The sequence below is a fragment of the Pteropus alecto genome, unplaced genomic scaffold, assembly GCF_000325575.1.
Source record: "Pteropus alecto unplaced genomic scaffold, ASM32557v1 scaffold155, whole genome shotgun sequence".
Classification (NCBI taxonomy): Eukaryota; Metazoa; Chordata; class Mammalia; order Chiroptera; family Pteropodidae; genus Pteropus; species Pteropus alecto.
This window is the reverse complement of record NW_006438113.1, coordinates 15,348,731-15,369,998: the sequence shown is the minus strand read 5'-3', so window position 1 is coordinate 15,369,998 and position 21,268 is coordinate 15,348,731. Positions and strand designations below refer to the sequence as shown.

Below are 21,268 nucleotides of genomic sequence, written 5' to 3'. Positions count from 1 at the left end.
AAAAGCCTTTCAACTTAGTATTGAAGATGGGACCTGGGCCAGCACGTGGAGGGAGAGCCTGGCCGATCAGGAAAAGGCTAACTAAAGAAGAGCGAAGACCTCAGGGATCGACTGTAGCTTCTTGAGTCTGTAACATGTTAAAAATGGAGCTTTAAGATTAATCTGGTGGCTGTGTGCTTTTGGAGGAAAGAAAAGCTGGAAAACAGTGACAAATACGGTTAAACCATCAATGTGAGAGTTAGGCCTACTTTTATTTTAAGTTTTGTTTATTTTATTTTATCTTTTTTGAACAGACGATGCATACACACAGTAAAAAATTTTAAAGGTACAAAAGGGCAGGCATGAAAGGTAAGTGACCATCCACTCTTGGTCTTCCAGCCACCAACTATCTTCCCTAGAGGAAACCACTGGTAACAGTGTCTTATGTTTGCAGATTCAGTCTGTGCGTTTACACACACACATATATATCTGTACAGGTTTTCCCTGCTATCCAAAAGTAGAGCGTTCCTATGACATTTCACGAAGAAGCAATTATCATTAATTTATATGGAAAAAACTGGGGGTGTTCCCAACCCCTCAAAATAACCTACCAAATCATAACAAATAACATATAAAACCTAAAATAACATGAAGTTATAGTAAAAGCAATCCCATTCTCACTGCTTAGGGTATGTGCTGTCTCTATATTGGCTTCCTTCAAAACTAACACTAAATGCTGTTTTTGCTTTTCACCTTTTATCATAAAAGCGAAAACCCTCTTTGGATTTATTTCGGTTAGCAAAAACTGTCGTAAGAGTGAAGTGTCGTTAAGACAAATTTTCGAAAAGTGGGAGATATTTGTATATCATATATATATAAAATATATATGAGTCCTTTTAACGAACATTTCCAATCTTCAGTGATTACAAACAATACTACACTGAATATTCTTGTTCTTAGGTTCTTTCATTCGTGTTGGCACATTTTTTAGAAAAGAAAATGAACGTATGTAAATCAGTAGGGATTTACTGAAAGCTTATTGGATATTAGTTGGCCCAAGTACCTGTAGTTTTTGCTCTTTTTTCTTTTAAAGAATTCTATGATAACATCTTTTGCTCCCTTTACATTTTACAATTGAATTTTATCAAAATTATTATTCCATGTAAGTATAATGTATGTGACAAAATAAAATCAACTAAAGGTTTTCATACTTTTCCTCAATAACCTTAAGATCAGGCAATTCTAGAGAAGAGACTACACCCGTATCATAGTATATTATATTATTTACCAAACTGTGGTCTATGTTTCTGACACCTTGATTCTGAATGTTTCCTCCTCCTTCCTTCTTGCCCCTCAACTCACAATACCCTTTAGGGCAAGGATAAAAATTAAAAAGAAAGAGCTCATATAACAGAATGAAATAAGGAGGCAGTTTGAAAACATTGCATTTGAGCTTGCCTGAAAATACTATAGGATTTACTGTACACACACAAACTATATATATATTTCAACACTGGTATTCTAGGATATGCCAAATATACTTCTGATCCTTAAAGTATTTCAATAGGCACCCAGTTGATGGTATCCTTTATATTGTAATGTTACAGGTTTGTACACCATTACTGGTTATTTTCCTCATTTTGATATCTCTTCATCTATTTTCACTGTCAGAATTCAGTAAAAAGCTCCTTCTCAGCTCGTTTTAAGCCTCTGAGTTTTTGTTGTTTTTTAATAATAATGCTCACTGGCTCAATTATGAGAGTACATCCCTGAAATAAAAAAGTTTAGTTTGATCAGGCCCTTGATGAAATACTTATATTTCCATTTTATAATTAGAAAAAAAAGAGAATTTTGAAAGAAATGCCCAACCAGACAGTCTTCATGTTTTTCTTATTATCAACACTAACACAAATTTTACATTCCTTTTTCAAATTAATTTTTATTTATATCAGTGTTATACATTCTCATGAGTTTTGGGTTTGTTTTTTATAAAGACATAGTATTCCAAGGTTTATAAGAAAAACGTGGCAAATACTGTGAAACATTTTAGCTATTTCTTCTTGTATTTTTTACCCTTTTTCTAAATAATGTTTGTATTTCAGAACTTCTAAGTACAAAGTTTTGCACTACTGTATCTACACTGAAGCTTTGATCATACAATAGCAAGATGGCAAAAACAGGCCTGAATAAAAGCTAATTCTAAATTTCACTAATGAGACAATTTAAAAAAATAATTGGGGTCATATATATTACATATAAATATAATGTATGTATTACACTATAATAAAATACCTATATACAATACTTAACTTTTATTATTTAGTTGCATATAAACTGAAAAAATAACCCCTTATAATATTCACTTTTTAAATTTACCCAAATATACATATTTAAAATCTTATATTATTAAAAAAAGTATTAATTTAGGAATAGTGCTAATCTTCCACTATATGAGAAACTTTGTGAGGGTACAAGTTTAAGGCATCTACTTTTTTTTCTAAAGGATAATTTTGGGAAATTTGGGAATTATACTTCAGTAATTCTTAGGTTTTAAAATCATTTTCATAATTTTTTTCTCTTTTTAAGTGGCATATTGATTAGAAAAGTTTTCATTACTTATTTTAATAAATATTAGCAATCTTTTGGGTATTGTTCAGAAAAAGCAGTAAAACAAGATGAGTGAATGGCTTGAGAAAAGTTGGAATGCCACTTATTTATTTCTATTCTTTTCCCCTAAACTAACCTTTGAAATTTCTGGAGAATCTCATGGTAGGGTGTATTTTTAATATTCACTGTTATTTTCCTCCTTAATTATAAAGGTAACAAAAATTATGTTGGGACCACTGGCTAACATTTTGAAAAAATGATAAATGATAAAGCTAGAGCCATTCCTCCTTATACCAAAATAAATTATGGATAATCAAATAACCCAGAAGCCATTACAAAATTAATAAACATGACTACATAAGAATTTAGCATATTTGTGTAGTCAAAAAATACAAAAGCAAAATCATAAGTTAAGTAAGGTACAAGTAAAAAAATTTCACGATTCCATGAGACAAAAGGCTAACCTCCCAAATTTACAAAAAGTATAGATAGATCAGTAAGAAAAAAATTAACAACACAAAAGAAAACTGAGCCAAGAATATGACTACTTTCAGAAATACTAATGGCCAATAAATATATCACTAGGAGCACAACCTCACTCATAATTATGAAGCTGCTGATCAAAGGAAGATAACTTGTTCACCTATTAGAGAAGCAAAATTTCTAAAGTCTTATAATATCCACTGCTAGAGCAGAAGTGACAAAGTAAGCACTTTCATACATTGTTGGATAAGAGTGTGAATTGGTACAATTTGGCAATTTGGTAGTTTATCAACTTTTATAAAGTATCACATTGCCTGGGCCATTTTGTCTGACTTTAACCTGTGGATGTACATCAACGCAATTGCTGCAATATTCTTTATAACAGAAAAAAATTGGAAACAACGAAAATGTCCCTCAATGGAGTGGAGAAGAGCAGTGGATGGATAAATTATGGTATTTGTGTAATGAACTACTACATAGCCATTAAAAAGAGTAAGATAGCTCTTTTTTGTGCAAGTATGAAAAAATCTCTGAAATGGATTATCAAAAGAAAAAAGATCCTGCTCAGCAAAAGAAATTGTCAACAAGGTAAAGAGACAACCATCCAAATGGGAAAATATATTTGCAAGCAACGCCTCCGATAAGGGCCTAATATCCAAAATATACAAAGAACTCATACAACTCAATAACAACAAAAAAACAAATGATCCAATTAAAAAATGGGCAGAGGACCTGAACATACACTTCTCCCTAGAGGACATACAAATGGCCAACAAATATTTGAAAAGATGATCAACATCACTAGCTATTAGGGAAATGCAAATCAAAACCACAATAAGATACCATCTCACACCTGTTTAAAAAACTGTAATCAACAGGACAAGTAATAACAAATGTTGGAGAGGATACAGAGAAAAAGGAACCCTCATACACGGCTGGTGGGACTGCAAATTGGTACAGACACTATGGAAAATAATATGGAGGTTCCTCAAAAAACTAAGAATTGATCTAGCACATGATCCAGCAATCCCTCTACTGGGTATTTACCCCAAAGACTTGAAAACCCATATCCAAAAAGATATGGGTTTGCACACTGATGTTCATAGCAGCATTATTCACAGTGGCCAGGACATGGAAGCAATGGAAGTGTCCTACGATTGGCTAAAGAAGCTGTGCTACATATATACAATGGAATATTACTCAGCCATAAGAAGAGATGCAATACTGCCATTTGCAACAACATGGATGGACCTCAAGATAATGCTAAGCGAAATAAGCCAGACGAAAAAAGGTGAAAATCACATGCTATCACTTATATGTGGGCTATAAACCTAAAAGCAACAAATGAACAGGTCAAAGACTCATGGACAGGGACTATAGACTAGTGGTTACCAGAGCGTAGGGAGTGGGTGAGGAGGGGGTAGGTAGATGATTAAGGGGGAGAGGGGTCAAATATGGGGTGGGGAGGTTAGGAGGAGGGTGAAGTGGGTAAAGGGGATCAAGTGTATGGTAGCTGAAGGAAACTGGAATTTGGGTGGTAAACACACAATAGCATGTATAGATTAATGTACACTTGAAAATTATATAATTGTATTAACCAATGTTACCCCAATAAACTTAATAAAAAATAAATTTAAAAAAAGAAAAAGGTTGAGGAAAAGTATAGCATTCTCTCTAGTGTACTTTTCAAGAAAGTGTACATTTACGCCTACATATTTTTCCTTTAAAAAGTGTTTTCTTTTCAAAGGCAGGAGCTGGGCAGGTATAGACAAAAGGCTTTTAGTTTCAGCTTATACCTTTGAGAACTGTTTGTATGAATCAATGCGGTCTTCCCACCTCTTTTGTTTTCTTCTTTACAGTTTTTAGTATTTTAAAAGAGCAAATGTCATTTGCTTTATTTACATATGCCCGCTGGAAAAAATCCTTTAAAAATGTACGAAACAGAGTAGAAATCAAGTGAAATTTTTAACAGAGTTAAAGCTCTTTGTACTTCGAGAGCGGCACGTCAAACGCCCAATCTCAGGACTAACCAGACCAGAAATACCGCTCAGTCCACTCCCAACCGGAAGAGTCCGCCCGGGCCAGGACTACAGCTCCCAGGAGACATCCGGAAACCGCGTGAACGCGGCTACGGGAGACGTTCCCGTTACTTCCGGCCTGCAAAGTGTCCTTTTGTATTATTATGTTATTGTTTTATCTTTAATAGGGGAGAAAGAAACAAGTAAAACTCAGCTCGAACGTAAAAGAGAAACGCTGGAACGTAGGAGAGACTGCAAACCCTAGAAGCTCCGAGCGAAGACAGAAATTAGGCGGCCCACCCCCTAGAGTCATGCTGAGTTGTGACCTGCGCCTGCTTTTCTTTCCAGTCTCTTGCCATATTTCTCTCTTGCAAAACAAAACCTTCACCTCTTCCCTGCGTTTCTTTGGAACCCTAGCTTCCGGAGAGCTAGGCCCAAGTTCCAGAAACTGCCTGCAACCATTTGTTCAGATTTCTCACAACACAGGCTCCCACTCCCGGCTCAGGCAGGGGTCCTGGACACCATATGTACGCTCTGATAAAAAGTCCTGGATTCTGACTTCTAAGCCTCAACGTCCATTCCTCAGAATCTACTGCGCTGTTCCAGCTTAAGATCTGGTGAAAAGACAACAATCTGCCAAGACCTTAGCCTCTTGTGTTTCAGTCCTTCCATTTGTAAAAAAGCCGAATAAAATCCCTCCTTGACTACCAGAGCAAAACAGCATTCTGAGACAAGAACAGGATGTGTTTTAGAAGCGCTTTTCAGTTAAATCATACACAGAATAGAATTTGTAAATGATTCTTTAGAGGCTGTTGAAACATTGCTTTGAAGTTTTAATCAAATGTGACAAATGCTAGTAATCCGCTAATGGTAGTGTTGAGGATGTCAATAGTGGGCAGTGTTGTGCATGTGAGGGCTGGGGGTATATGGGAACTATGTATTTTATGCTCAATTTTGCTGTGAACCAAAAACTGCTCTAAAAAAGATTATGAATTTAAAAAGCAGTAGTAACAACTGGAAGTATAACTACCATTATTGAGCTCCTACTATGTGCCAGTGGTAAAATTAGGATTCGAACCTTGCTATATGTGACTCCAAAGCCCATCCTGAAGAAAATGCATAACAATGCTACATCAAATTATCTGGTCAGAACAAGACTGCCCCATATTTCAAAAAAAACAAGAGGACATAGTCCTTTGACAAATAAAGACCATTATCTCAAGTTCTCTGCACTCACATCCTGGTGCTTATACACATCTTAGTTTATGACCCATGATCTACACCGATTGAAGTATATACTCAATATCTATCCAAATGCAAAAGTAATATATTCAAGTACAGATTACTAGTTAAATGCATGTGGTATTGAGTCAGACAATTCCAAGCTACCATTTACATGATCTATTTTATGGCCCTAGACCTCAGGTTGCCCTTCTCCAAAGGGGATGACAAGAGCCTCAAAGGGTTGATTTGAGGATTGAACAAGGTGACATGAATCAACATGGTATCTGGTACCCAGTGACAGCATCCTCAATATCAGCTGTTTTTAGCTTGGTAAGGAAGGGCTAAGAAATGAGTTTAGGAAGGGCAAAGTGAGTCGTTGGGGAAGTTATGTACAAGGGGTGAGCTGACCAAAAGGGTAGGAAGACATAGCTTGTCCAGGTGGAGAGAAGACAGGATAGTATAGGACTGAGCAAAAGCTTAGAAGAAGTGGTCAGACCAGGGCCTGAATATTTAAGTTATATACTTTCAAGACAATCAAACTGGAGAGTTTTCTCATGTTTTAATTTTAAAATCTAAAGACTTTGCTAGCCCTGCTTCATGATATACAGTAAGTGACTGTAACAATCACTGTAGCAATTTGGGGGTATTTACCACCCACCATTTGCCAAGAATTACAGAATTTCAAGAATTCAAACTTCTAAGTGTTTCAGAGTTCCATTAAAGATATTTTAACACTAGGATGCTTGTGCTTGGACTCAGTCACCAGTACTACCTCATGATCACCACTAGAGGGACTAGAACCAAAGGAATCATGGAACTTCTAGGTACAGTATTCTTTCCCAGATTACTATTCCACATTCCGTACATTAAAAAAAAAAGTTTTTGAAGCATATTTCTTATTTTATGCATTTTTAAATACTTTTAAAAGTCTAAATCCTACTGGAAAATAGGAAACTAAAGAGTCCTATTGACTGTCATCCCTAATTCCAGCCCACAAAATAGCCACTTGATAACAATAATTTTGTGTCCTTCCAGATATTTTCAATCTATATATAAAGTATATATTGTTCTTTCATTTAAACCCATAATTTGTCCCATGACTGCCACTCCGACTTCATCTCCTACCACCTTCTGCATGCTGTATAGACCATAGTCCAGATCTTCACACTTGCCATCTCATTCTGGTCTCAGGACCTTTGCATTCACTAGTTATCTTCCTAGACCACTCTTCTCCCAAGTCCTCCTCATTCAGGTGTCAGCTTAGATGTCACTTCCTCAGAGAGGCCTTTTGTGACACCCATCAAACAACTATTTTCCAATCTAAATCACTCTCCCTCACCATGTTTGAAATTACCTTGTTCATCTGTGCACTTACCTACCTACTCACTACTAAAATATAATCTCCATGATAACAAGAGACTTGGCTGCCTGGTTAACTTCCATATCTCTAGTATCTAGAACCTAAATTAGAGACTCAAAAGTGTTTGTTAATCAAATAAATAAATGAAAGAGTGCTGTACATACTATTCTTTTTTTTGTACACATTATTCTGCAACTTATTTTTTCACTTAATGTGTCTTGTACAAGTTGTATTTTACTTTTTGTAGACATTTTAATTTTATTTCAGTTATGTTCTTATTTTTTTTAATTTAACTATTTTTTAAGTTAGTATTCACATGTCTCAAAAATAAAACAGTATAAAGAGGTATTCAGTAAAAAGTCTCACATCCACTTCTATCTATCATCTATCTTGTTCTCTCAACCAGATAACCTTATATTGTATTAGTTTACTGTGCATCCTTGTTTATGCAAATACATACATACATATACTTATTATTTTCTTTCCAATTTGCATGAAATAGTAGCTTGTTTATATACTGTTCTGCACCTTCATTCTTTTAACAGCTGCATGGTATTTGTAATTTGTATACATTTATGATTTATTTTACTCAATTCTCTACCAATGGACTTTTTGGTTGTTTTAATTTTTGTTATTATAATTAATGTAAAAATTGTTTTCATGCTCAATGAATGTATGGTAGAATAAATTCCTGGAAGTAGAATGAGTAAATCAAAGGTGTATGTACATTGAATCAAGGAAGATCTTATCAAACTTCACTCCAAGAAGGTTGCCTCAATTTATATTCTCACCAACAATGTACAAGAGCACCAACTTCCCCACACTCTTGCCCATGATATTATAGACCTGAATATGTTTGCCAGTCTGATGGGTGAAAAACAGTTGCTCACTGTTGTTTTGATTTTCATTTCTCTAATTATGAATGAAGCTGAACATCTTTTCACATTTAAAAATAACTTCATTGATATATAATTCACCCACTTAAAGTACACAATTGAATGGTTTTTAGTATATTTACAAATATCACCACAGTTGCACAGATGTGCAACCATCACCACAATTTTAGAACATCTGCATCGTCTCAAAAAGACGCCTATATTCTTTTGATATCACTCCCCTATCCCTCCATTTCCCTCAGTCTTAAGAAATCACTAATCTACTTTCTGTCTCTATAGATTTGCCTTTTCTGGACATTGCATATAAATGAAATCATATATGTGTTTTCTTTTGACTGGCTTCTTTCACTTAGCATAATGTTTTAAGATTCATCCATGTCGTAGCATGTATTGACACTCCATTCCTTTTTATGGCCAAATAATACTCAACGGTGCGGTTATATATTTTTTAATTCAGTTGTCAGTTGATGGACATTTATGTTGTTTCCATCATATTTTTCCAACAACATAGCATTTTAGAGAAGGCAAGGACCTTAGAATTGTGATGATGAGACTACACTTAGCAAATAGTCTCCTTGATTACTATACCTGAAGAGTCAGTACAGGTGAGTAAAACAGTAGGCTAGGAAACACAGCACTGAAAATATCAACCTTGCCACAGGAAGGTAAAATTACACAGGAAGGTTCTCTGTGTAATTTCAATGTTTGTCTTCTTTGAGCCTTAGTTTCTGTATTAGTCTGCTCAAGCTCCCATAACAGAATACCATATACCAGGTGGCTTAAACAATAGGAATTTTTTTTTCGGCAATTCTGGAGGTCGGGAAGTCTAAGACCAGGGTGCCTACCAGTTTGGTTCTCTGGTGAGGGACTTCTTTCTGGTTTGCAGACGGCCACCCTCTTGCTGTCCTTACATCACAAAGTGGGAGCTCTGGTCTCATATGTTGAAGGACTTTTAACATTTGTGGTGCTCTGAACTAATAAATGCCAACAGTGGTCTCCAATTATTGTGACTATGGAAAATACCCCATATATTTCCAAATGGTGCATGGGGGTGAGGCAGTACTGATAAAATCTTATAGTCCGACTCCTGCAATTTATAAGTGAGGAAACTGGAGTCAAGAAGTCACAGAGCCAGGTGATATGACTTCTTCACAAGTGTTCCTTCCACTGTTGTATGTAATACTTAATTCTCCCTCTCACTACTCAAGTTTAAAGGAGGAACAGTTCTCCACTGGAATCCCATCCTTACCTGCCCACATCTTTCTTGCCTTTCTTCTCCATTCCTTTTTTCTCAATTTGCAACACAGTAGGTTTGAGTCAAATTAAACCATTTCATTCATTTATTTTAACAAATATTTATTGGCTGCCCCAATGGGTTTCAAGTTCTGGACTAGGGGCTGGGGATTCAGTAGTGAACAAAACAGACACGGTCCCTACCCTCATGGGCAAAGTGAAGGAAGTGGACTATTTTAAAGTAGACTGAACACATAAAAATATATAATTACTAGTTGTGATAGTGGCAGGAATGAAAAGAACCCAAGGAGAACCTAATTTAGAATTAGGACAGCAGGGAATGTCTCTGAGGGGACTAGGAGACCTGTGGCTAGAACACCATCATTATGAGCACAGGGTAGAGTTGGGAGACAATGCTGGAGGATTAAAAGAGATGCAGAGCCTTGCTGTTCACGAGAAGGAGCCTAGATTTAATCTAAGACTATTAGGGAGCCATTAAAGGTTTTCTGCTGTGGATTAGCATGATCCAATTTGTGTTTTTCGAAATATCATTGTGAGAGTATATGAGGTTTGAGTCAATTTCAATGAAGTTCAAGAATAGGCAAAACTGATCTAGGATGGTAGAATTCAGAAAAGTACCTATGGGAAGAGGGTAAGGATTGACTTAAAGGGACGTAAAGATGTTTCCTGGGGTGATGGAAGTGTTCAATGTCCTAATTGGGTTGGTGGGTACACAAGTGTATTCATTTAGCAAAACTCATCAAAATGTAAGTTAATAGTTGTGCATTTCACTGTATGTACATTTTACCTCAACTAAAAAATAAAGATCACTCTGGCTGCAGTTACTTAAGTGAAGCAGTTTCAGGGTTCAAACTACATATAACCTGAGAGGTTATAGAAGGTTTTTTAAAACCTGAGGCCCAGAAAGATTAATTTAGAGTCTCTCAGGCCTCAAAGTATCATTTAGTTCATTTAAAACTACTTTGCTCTAAAGAAAGATGATACCTTCTATATAGATCCTGTGGAATATATGCTCTAAATATCAGTTATACCCGAACATTTTATCTATCCTTGAGTTCTAACCGTAGACTAAATCAAACAGCTTGGTTTATAATTATGCTAACTTAAATGCAACAAGCAACTGCCTGGAAGGCAAGAGCTGGGCATCCCAGCTCTCTCCAAAAGCGCCCCTTAGTGGGGCTTCACTGAATACTGGAATTCAGCTGAGCAGGGTTAAAAATATTGAGAGCTGGGTCTCACTCCCAGAGATTCCGATGTAACTAGTCTAGGGCGTGACCTCAGTATCAGGATTTTTAAGAGCTCCCCAGAGAGAAGTCAAGGTTGGAAACCAAAGCCTGCCCGGTTCCACCCAGATTTCATTCTTCTGTCTTTAAAATGACTCCTACAAAATGTCACCTAGCATTTTTGCATAATAAGGGCCCTAGAAACTGTTACTGCCTTCTATTGGATTATTGAAAGTAAACATTTAAGATCCTATATTTAGATTTAGATTTCAGTACCTTCCCAATCCCCAGGTCACACACTAGTCTTAATGCCGACCTGGAATCAACCCCCACTTCAGCTCTCCACCCCTGTTTTTGAGGCTCTAAAGCTGAGAGGACATCTGCCCCTCTGGATGTAATCCTCATGTGGTTCAGTGCGCCATTCCCCCTGGTTTGCTTTTAAGTGTGTTTTCGGAGTGACCCTCTTCCAGCTCACTTGGTTAAAGTTTTGTGTCTTCCATATTCAGCTCCCTTAGATCTTGAAAGGAGTGAATGCAGGAAGAACTAACCCTTCCCCACTCCACTTCTTTGCCCACAGGGCTTGACAGGAGAGTAGGAAAAGTGAAAATTCCAATTTGATGGGCAGTACCGAGCAATTACAATCGAGCTGCTTCCTCCTATCCTATTTGGCTTTATTTTTTTTAAGTATATTAATGTCTGCCCCCCACAAAGTCTCCCTCGACTTGTTCAAGATTTTCTGAAACTCTCTAGTTTACACCACATGTACTGCGGGCCCTGAGAATTCACTGTGATACTCATGTGTTGCTCTCCTACCAAGGACCAGGTGACACATCTCCAAGTCCTAATGTTTATCTCAAAACACATTCAATTCTGCCTACAGTACTTCTATTCCTTGGACAGTGCAGAAGCACTGTTTGAGAATTAGAATTATAAAATAGAGAAATCCTGTGATATAAGAATATTAATAAATGTTCTTTTCAATGTGTAAATATGGAAATAATACAAATTTCATAAATTAAAAAATTCATAGAGAATCACATGATTTCAAAGCTGGGAGGCTGAGTTAATTGCAAACATTGTTGCTGCTTTAGCTACTAAACAAAAATCTTTTCGCCATGGTCCTTTATCCAAATTCGTCTTGGAAAATGTGATGTTTGAGTTGATGTGAGATCTTCAAGAACATAGATGTTGTTTAAAACAAAATGATATTATGTCCAGGTTTTCTATACAAGAGTCTTATTTCCCCTTCCGAATTTTAAATTTCTGAAACTCAGGAAATTGCCTCTCATCTTAGCATCCTCTCCTGCAATGAAGCACAGAACTTTTGCAAGAGATAGGTGTTCAACAAATCTACGTTGAATTTAGAGTACTTAGAGGGAAATGGTTCATTGGTAATCTGCCTTTTTGAAGTAGTGAGGTGGCAAAAGGTGGCCTATGGGAGATAAATATAATGGAGAATTCTGAAGCAAGAATCTGAGTCCGGTTATCCTGCCCCGTCCAGGCAGAGGGACACCATTTCTGGCGGACAAGAGTCTCCTGTGCCCATTGGAAGGCCATTGTCTACTTTTCTATCACTTGCCTTGCCCAGTGCTAATGGAGGGAGGACTGAAAGGAAATAAAGATGATAAGATACAGTCACTCATCAGGAGGAACCCATATTCTATTGCCCAGGTCTTCAAACTGTAATACTGGAAGATTTTCCAGATGCGTAGGTGCATAGAATTTTAAGATATTCTATTCCCAAATCCTCAACCGTACCCTTCTATAGCATGATTCGGGTTGTATTTCCCTATTTCCCCTTCAAAACAGCATTTCTCCTACAAAGAAAAGTCACTCTCCACCTCCATCCTGAATATTACTGCAGTATAACAATGTCTCAAGTGTGAGAACTTCTAAGATGCCATACAAACGGGCAATTGGAAGTGGTCCCTTTAATGTTTAATCAAGATGACATAAATTTTCCTCAGCTTCCTGCCTTTCCCAAACTTAAACATATTTCTGTTAAGGGTGGATCACTGATTTATAAAGAGTGTTTTGGCCTTGGGATATTCTGAAATCAGTATGGACAATGGGAGTGGCAGCAATTCTTGTTTAACAAGTCTGCTTCTTTTATCCTTTGACTATTGTCCAAGAATGCACTCTTCATGGAGGAAGGTCTGGGGAAAGCCAAGGGAGCTCCAGTAAGAAATACTGAAAGGCTTAAAATCATTTTTATTATGAATTTAAGTTTTAAAAATTCTCTTTATTTATGACAGCACTAATCCCCATGGTGTGTCATTAACTAGAATGAAAATGCAAATGAGTAGCTGAAGTAGTACTAGGAAGGCTGATTCTTTTAAAAGGAACTAGAAAGTTTTTTTGGAGTACCAAAATTTTCAAGTTTTTGACACTGAATAAAACCCATAGATAAACATTTTATGTAATTTCTTTTAGATTCTATGTGAATTATTAACTACCATAGTTAAAACACGTTTTCTTAAATCATATCAAAAATGTTTATTTACTTACAATAGGAGATTTGTAATAGTTTTTTCTATGTTGCATAAAAAGTTTCCATGAACCATGAACTTAGCTCAAAACAACATACCTTCATTACTGCACAGTTTTCACTGATCAGGAACCCTGGCAGAGTTTAAATGAACCTGGCACTCAGGGTCTCATGGGCTGCAAAGAAGGTTTAGTCTAGGGGTTCGATCTCATCTGAGGCTTGGGTCCTCTTCCAGGCTCACTGGTTGTTGGCAGAGTTCATCTCAGCAGTTGTAGGACCAAAGTCCCAGATTTCTTGCCAGCTATCAGCTGGAGTCTACTCTGCTCATAAAGGTCCCTGTAGTTCTTTGCCAAATGACCCTCTCACAAGTACCTTTGCAACATAGGAGCTTACTTCAAAGCCAGCTGAAGAATCTCTCCAGTCAGTTAAAACAGACTTATAGAATGTAACCTAATCAAGGGAGTGGCTCATATTTACCGGCCCTGCCTGTGCTTAGATAGAGGGGATGGTAGGAACAGGAATCTTACGGGGCATCTTAGAATTCTGCCTGCCACACCACTTTCATCTTATTTCCATTTTTGAAATGTTTAATATTTTCTGCCTTCCATTACCAAAAAACAAGATTATGTTTTAGTGGCTAGAGCAACTGATTAATTTTTAGCATTATGTAACTATCTATTTTTGGTAAATAGGAAAAATGTAATGATGGTTTCCAGAAAAATTGTTGGAATGATTTCAGGACTCATCTTTAATTAATGGAACCATTTAATAAAATTACTATTTAACTATTCCTAAAAAACAAATACCAGATATTAATATACACACATTTGCTTAGGAATGCCACATCTTCTAACTTTATAAGTAGCATAATTTTAGCTATTCTGCATTATTTTATTTCATTCTTATAAATTAAATAATTTAAGCCTTAGATTTAGGATCACGTCTTATTGTTTGTAAAAAATAGATTGGGGGAAAGCTAAAGTGTTTTCCTTAAGATCAGGAACAAGACAATGATGTCCACTTTTACCACTTTGATTCAACCTGGTGTTGGAAGTCCTAGCCACAGCAATCAGACAAAAAAGGAAAAAGAAATAAAAGGCATCCAACTTGGAAAAGAAGAAGTAAAACTGTCATTATTTGCAAATAACATGATATTCTATGTAGAGAACCCTAAAGATTCCACCAAAAAAACTATTAGAACTAAAAATGAATTCAGTAAAGTAGCAGGATACAAAATTAATCAAAAATTGGTTGCATTTTTATACACCAATAACAAACTTTCAGAAAGAAATCATTTCTGAAGTGTAAATTTTATTTATACTTGCATCAAAAAAATCTAGTAATACATTTAATCAAGGAGGTAAAAGACCTACACTGGAAAAATTATAAGACATTGAAGAAAGAAACTGAAAATACAAATAAATGGAAACATATATCCTGCTCATGGGTAGAAAGAATTAACATCGTTAAAATATCCATACTACTCAAAGCAGTCAATGCAATCCCTATCAAAATACCAATGTCATTGTTCACAGAACTAGAAAAAATAATCTATTTATATGAAACCAAAAAAGACTCTGAATAGCCACAGCAATCATGAGGGAGAACAAAGTTGGAGGTATTATGTTACTTGGTATCAAACTATACTACAAGGCTATAGTAATCAAAACAGTATGATACTGGCATATGAACAGACACATGGAACAATGAAACAGAATAGAGAGCCCAGAAATAAACTCACACCGATATGGTCAATTAATCTATGACAGAGGCAAGAATATACAATGGGGTAAAGACAGTCTCTTCAATAAATGGTGTTGAGAAAACTGGACAGATACACACCAAGAAAAAGAAAGAAAGAAAGAAAGAGAGAGAGAGAGAGATTGAGAGAGAGAGAGATTGAGAGAGAGAGAGAGAGAAAGGAAGGAAGGAAGGAACTGAACCATCTTACATCATATACAAAAATAAACTCGAAATGGATTAAAGACTTAAATGTTAAGACCTGAAACCATAAAATTCCTAGAAGAAAACATAGGTAGTAAACTCTTTGACGTTACTTTTAGTAATAATTTTTTTGGATATATCTCCTTGGGCAAGGGAGACAAAAGAAAAAATAAGTAAATGGGACTAAAAAGTTTTTGTATAGAGAAGGAAGCCATCTACAAAACAAAAGATAACTTACTGAATGGGAGAAGATATTTGCCAATGGTGCATCCAGTAAGGGGTTAATACCAAAATATATAAGGAATTCATACAACTTAACACCCAAAAGACCCAAACAATCTGACTGAAAATGGGCAGAGGACTGGAATAGACATTTCTTCAAAGAGGATGTACACATGGCCAATAGACATATGAAAAGATGCTTGACATTGCTAATCAGAGAAATGTAAATAAAAATCATAGTAAGATAGTACCTATCAGAATGGCTATCGTCAATAAATCAGCAAACGAGTGCGGCAAGGATCTGGAGAAAAGGGAACCCTCATGCACTGTTGGTGGGTTTCCAAATTGGTGTGGCAACTATGGAAAACAGTATGGAGTTTCTTCAAAAACTTAAAAATAAAAGTACCTTATGATCCAGCAATTTCCCATCTGGATATTTATCTGAAGAAATCCAAAACAGTCATTTAAAAAGATATATGCGCCCCTACGTTTATTGCAGCATTATTTACAATAGCCAAGGAAGCAACCTAATTGCCCATCAATAGATGATTGAATAATGAAGGTGTGGTACATATATAAAATGGAATATTACTCTGCCATAAAAAAGATTGAAATCTTACCGTTTAGGAGAACATGGATGGACTGAGAGGATATTATGCTAAGCGAAATAAGTCATAGAAAGACAAATACTATATGATTTCACTTATATGTGGAATCTAAAGAACAAAATAAAGAACAAACAAAATGGAAACAGACTCATAGATACAGAGAACAAACTGATGGTTGCCAGATGGGAGGGCGTTGGAAGACAAACTCATCATAAGTTGAAAATACTAAAAGTCAAAAATGCATTTAATATGACTATCACAGCTTAGCCTAGCCTACTTTAAATGTGCTCAGAACATTTCCATGCTCAGAACATTTACATTAGCCCATAGTTGGGCAAATTCATCTAATACAAAGCCTAATTTATAATAAAGTACTGAATATCTCATGTAATTAATGTAAAAACACAAAACACACTATCCAAAAAAGGCTAGCAACGTATTACATGGTACAGTATCAGCTATCTATCCTTGGCATTCTGTGGCTGACTAGGACCTGCTGCTGCTCAGCATCACAAGAGAGAATTGTACTACATCTTGCTAGCCTGGGAGAAGATCAAAATTCAAAATTTGAAATACCATTTCTACTGAATGCACATCGATTTTGTACCATTGTAAAGTCAAAAAATCATAGGTCGAACCATTGTAAGTCAAGGACCATCTATATTTCTTGTCCATGCTTACATTCTACTATGTATCACATTGCCCAGTACATAGTAGATCCTTTGTAGTACTGATTAAATAGTCAACTGAAGACTAAATACAAAGATACCTCAATATCCTTAAAAAGCTTATTACCAAATAGGTGAGATAATACAAATGCACAAATAATTATTATAGTTCTAGAAGTGTAAAATAAAAATTATCATGTACCTATTTTGATAGAAAGAAAAATATTCAAAAATGAAAATAAGTGAAGATTTCAAGGTACAAGTAATATTTGTGGTGAAGTGGATTAAAAAAGTGGTCTCAACAAAGTTTTAAATTAAACATATTTGAGTTTACTTGAACTGATCAAAATAGGTAGAAACAACAAAAAGTTCAGTGAAACATCAGAGGTCTCCATATAGGAGGTGTAAGTGGCAGAAATGTTTCCAAGAAAACACCTGGATTTCTGTCCATTTCTGAATTTTTCTGGAGCTGGTCAAATAATTGTAGCATACTTCAGTTATCTTTAGAAGACTACTATGTCTTTCAACTTGAGCCTGTGCCCTCCTTGGAAACTCACAAGGTAGATACAAAGCTTCTGCACCAGTTCTTCCTCAGAGGGTCTATGCTAATAGACCCTAGTCAATATCTACTTACTAACCTGAAGTTGGCATTATATTTACCACTTAACCATAGAGAAATTTCTGCCACATAAAGCCCAGGAGACTGGACTAGAGCAGATTTTCTGATCTATATTGTCTCTCAGGTATGGAGTAATATACAGGATGAGTAAATACTGTTCAAGGGGCTTCCCAGCATTAGGAATTGGGAGCAATAGCAGAAAACATTACTCATCTTAGTTTTCTCTGTTGGATTTCCGACTCTTCCTTTGAGGCACTAGTACCAAAACTTACTTGTCTGTGTAAAGTTATACAGTATTAATGATTATGAACTTTATGATTCATTCAATAAACATTTATTGAGCTCAGGTGCTATATGTTAGGCATTGAGTAAAAAGCTGAAGCCAAAAGTAAAAAAAAAAATAGGTGTTCTTTGACCTTACAGAGTGGGAAAAAAGTTATACTTATTCAGGTTCTTGCGACATCATCAAATACTTATTTTTAAAATATTACAAATTATGCATTAAATGATTCACAGAAGTTTTAGTAATATGAGTTGATCTTATGTAAAATGTGTGATTAAGTATTTTTCTGTTTCTTCTTATTTTTTGAGATATAATTGTCATATAACATATTAGTTTCAGATGTGCAGTATGATTTAGTATATGTATACGTAGCAAAAGGGTTATCAAAATAATTCTAGTCAATATCTATTATCACACCTAGTCACATTTTTTCTCGTGATGATCTCTTAGTGATTTTCAAATACACAGTACGATGTTATTCACTGTAGTCACCATGCTGTACATTATATCCCCAAGATTTATTTATTTTATAACTGAAAGTTTATACCCTTTGACCACCTTTAAAATCTTATTTGGCTGCATTTAGTATACTATTTTACATGATACATTCTTATAGAATGCTTTTATGATAGTTACCAGGGTGCACATTATTTTTTGTTGAGAAATGAAGACTTCCTGACAGTATACCTAATTTTACCGATTAGATTGATAAGGAAGATTAGTTTTGCTAGTTAGATTATATATTGGACATTTTCTGTAACTATACTGCCCAATATAGTAGCCACTAGCTACATGTGGCTATTAAACACTTTAGTGTGGCTATTGTAACTGAGAAATTGAATTTTTAATTTTAAATTTAAAAACCAAAAGTGTAAATTTTCTTTTATTGATTATTATTTGAAATATTTTTATAATTTCGCTTGGCCCTTTTAGATGTTTTTAGTGTGGCTACCAGAAAAATTAGAATTACATATGAGACTCTTATTATGTTTTAATTGGGCATCATTGTTCTATGCATTGACTGAGCTAAATCTGGAACTTCGAGAGAAAAATATATTCAGGTACTTGAAAAGATAATATTATCAAAATGTGTTGTATCGAATTTAACAATATTTAATATTCTAACTGTTCTTTATTAAACAAGGGGCCTCTATTAGAAAAAAATCAGGTACAAAATAGTTGGCAAGTGTTGCTAAACTCACAAATGAGAAAGTGAATGACTAACGACTGAGTAACAAATTCCTTTAAAAGTTAGATAGTTTCCGTTCCTTTTCTTCCAAAAACCAAAGGAGAAATTAATCAAATTTTCAGCTCTTATTCTCTGTGGTGCTTGTGAGCACTGCAACGATGACTTAGCCTGCTGGTAATTACAAATCTGAGGCTGCATACAGTCCCTAAGGTTACCAGGCTGACTATCATATGTGCACAGGAGATCCAAAGCAGGACCAGGCTTATGAATGTACGAACAGAAAACCTATCAGGTGCCCCCTGAAGTGATCAAAAGCTTCATCCAGTATTTCCACAGCACCATCTTGGATTTGATTGACCAGAAGGTGTATGAGCTAGAGGCCAGTCTTGTCTCCAGCAATGTCATTGATGGGAACATATATGAGATCCAGGACATCTATGAGAACAGCTGGACAAAGCTGACAGAAAAATTCTTCAAGAATATACCTTGGCCTGAGGCTGAAGCTATTGCTCCACAGGTTGGCAATGATGCTGTCTTCCTGATTTTGTACGAAGAATTATGTTATAGACACATAATGCCAAAGTCAGTGGGGGATCTTCCTTGGAGAAGAGGTTTGAATCCTACTACAAATACTCCAGTCTCCTAATGCTGATGATCCTGATCCCCTTCAACTACCCAACCAGTGGCTCTGGGACATCATTGGTGAGTTTACTTATCAGTTTCAGTCATTTAGTCAGTACCACTGTAAGACTGCCAAGAAGTTGAAGGAAGAGATTGACTTCTTTCATTCTAATCTCAAAATCTGGAACATTCACAGTGTCCTCAATGTCCTTCACTCTCTGGTAGACAAGTCCAACATCGATTGGCAGTTGGAGGTGTACAGAAGTGGAAGTGACCCTGAGAATGTGGCTGTAGAGTACGGGCGACATTACCTCTACAAGATGCTTGTCTACTTCAGCCTCATGGGGCTTCTGCATCTGCACTCCCTGTTGGGGGATTACTACCAGGCCATCATGGTGCTGGAGAATATCAAACTGAAAAGAATAGTACATACTCTGCCTGAGTGCCAGTTCACCAAATACTATTTTACATATTTGGTTTTACATATTTGATGATGCATTGCTATCAGGATGCCATCGGGTCTTTGCTAACAACATCCTCCTCTATATCCAGAGGACCAAGAGTGTGTTCCAGAGGACCACATATAAGTATGAGATGATTAACAAGCAGAATGAGCAGATGTATGCACTGCTTGCCATCACTCTCATTGTGTAATCCATATGTATCCATGAGAGCATTCACCTCCAGCTGTGGGAGAAATACTGGGATAAGATGCTACGTATGCAGAAAGGTGACCTGTGGGTCTATGAGGAAATTTTCAGCTATTCTTGCCCCAAATTCCTGTTGATGTAGTGCCCAGATATGACAAGATACATCCCAACTACCACAAGGAATCCTTTTTGCAGCAGCTGAAGGTGTTTTCTGAAGAAGTGCAGCAGCGAGCCCATCTCTTGACCATTCACAGTTCCCCCAAGCTTGACACCACCATGCCTGTGGCCAAGCTGGCCAGCTTCCTGGATCTCACAGAGCAGGAGTTCCATAGTCAGCTTCTTATCTTCAAACACCAAATGAAGAACCTGGTGTGGACCAGCTGTACCTCCTTCCTAGATGGCAAATTTCAGTCAGCCTCTGAGGCTGATTACATCGATAAAAACATGATTCACATCACAGACACCAAGGTTGACAGGCGCTATGGCGATTTCTTCATCTAGCAGATTCACAAATTTGAGGAGCTCAATAAAACTCTGAAGAAGAGACCCTGAGTTCATTCACACTCTCGTTAGTCAGGTACCTATTTTGATGTCATTGTCAGTGGGGAATTTTTTTTAACACTATGAAGCCTTTACCTAGTTCAGCCATCGACCAGTCAACCGAGTTGGAGTTTATTTGAATCAAGGACTGAAATGTTTTAAATAGGTCTCAGTAAAAGATCTTTGGAGCCAAAAAAAATTTTTTTAACTATTAGATCATTAAAATAATTTTTGAAAATAGAAAATTGTGGTTTTTTTAGCATTAATAACTGGGAAGAAGTTCAAAGAATTGAGTAACAGCAATAACAAAATTTCTTTCACTTACATGTACTTATATATCTGGACAAGGTTATTCAGAGTTAATGCTGAACTTGTCTCATTTAGCAATAACT

General features: G+C 36.0%; 1 pseudogene; it reads left to right on the top strand.

The window, feature by feature from the left end:
- Positions 1 to 19,208: 19,208 nt before the first annotated feature.
- On the top strand, positions 19,209 to 20,888 carry LOC102877908 (annotated as a pseudogene).
- The last annotated feature ends 380 nt before the right edge of the window (positions 20,889 to 21,268 follow it).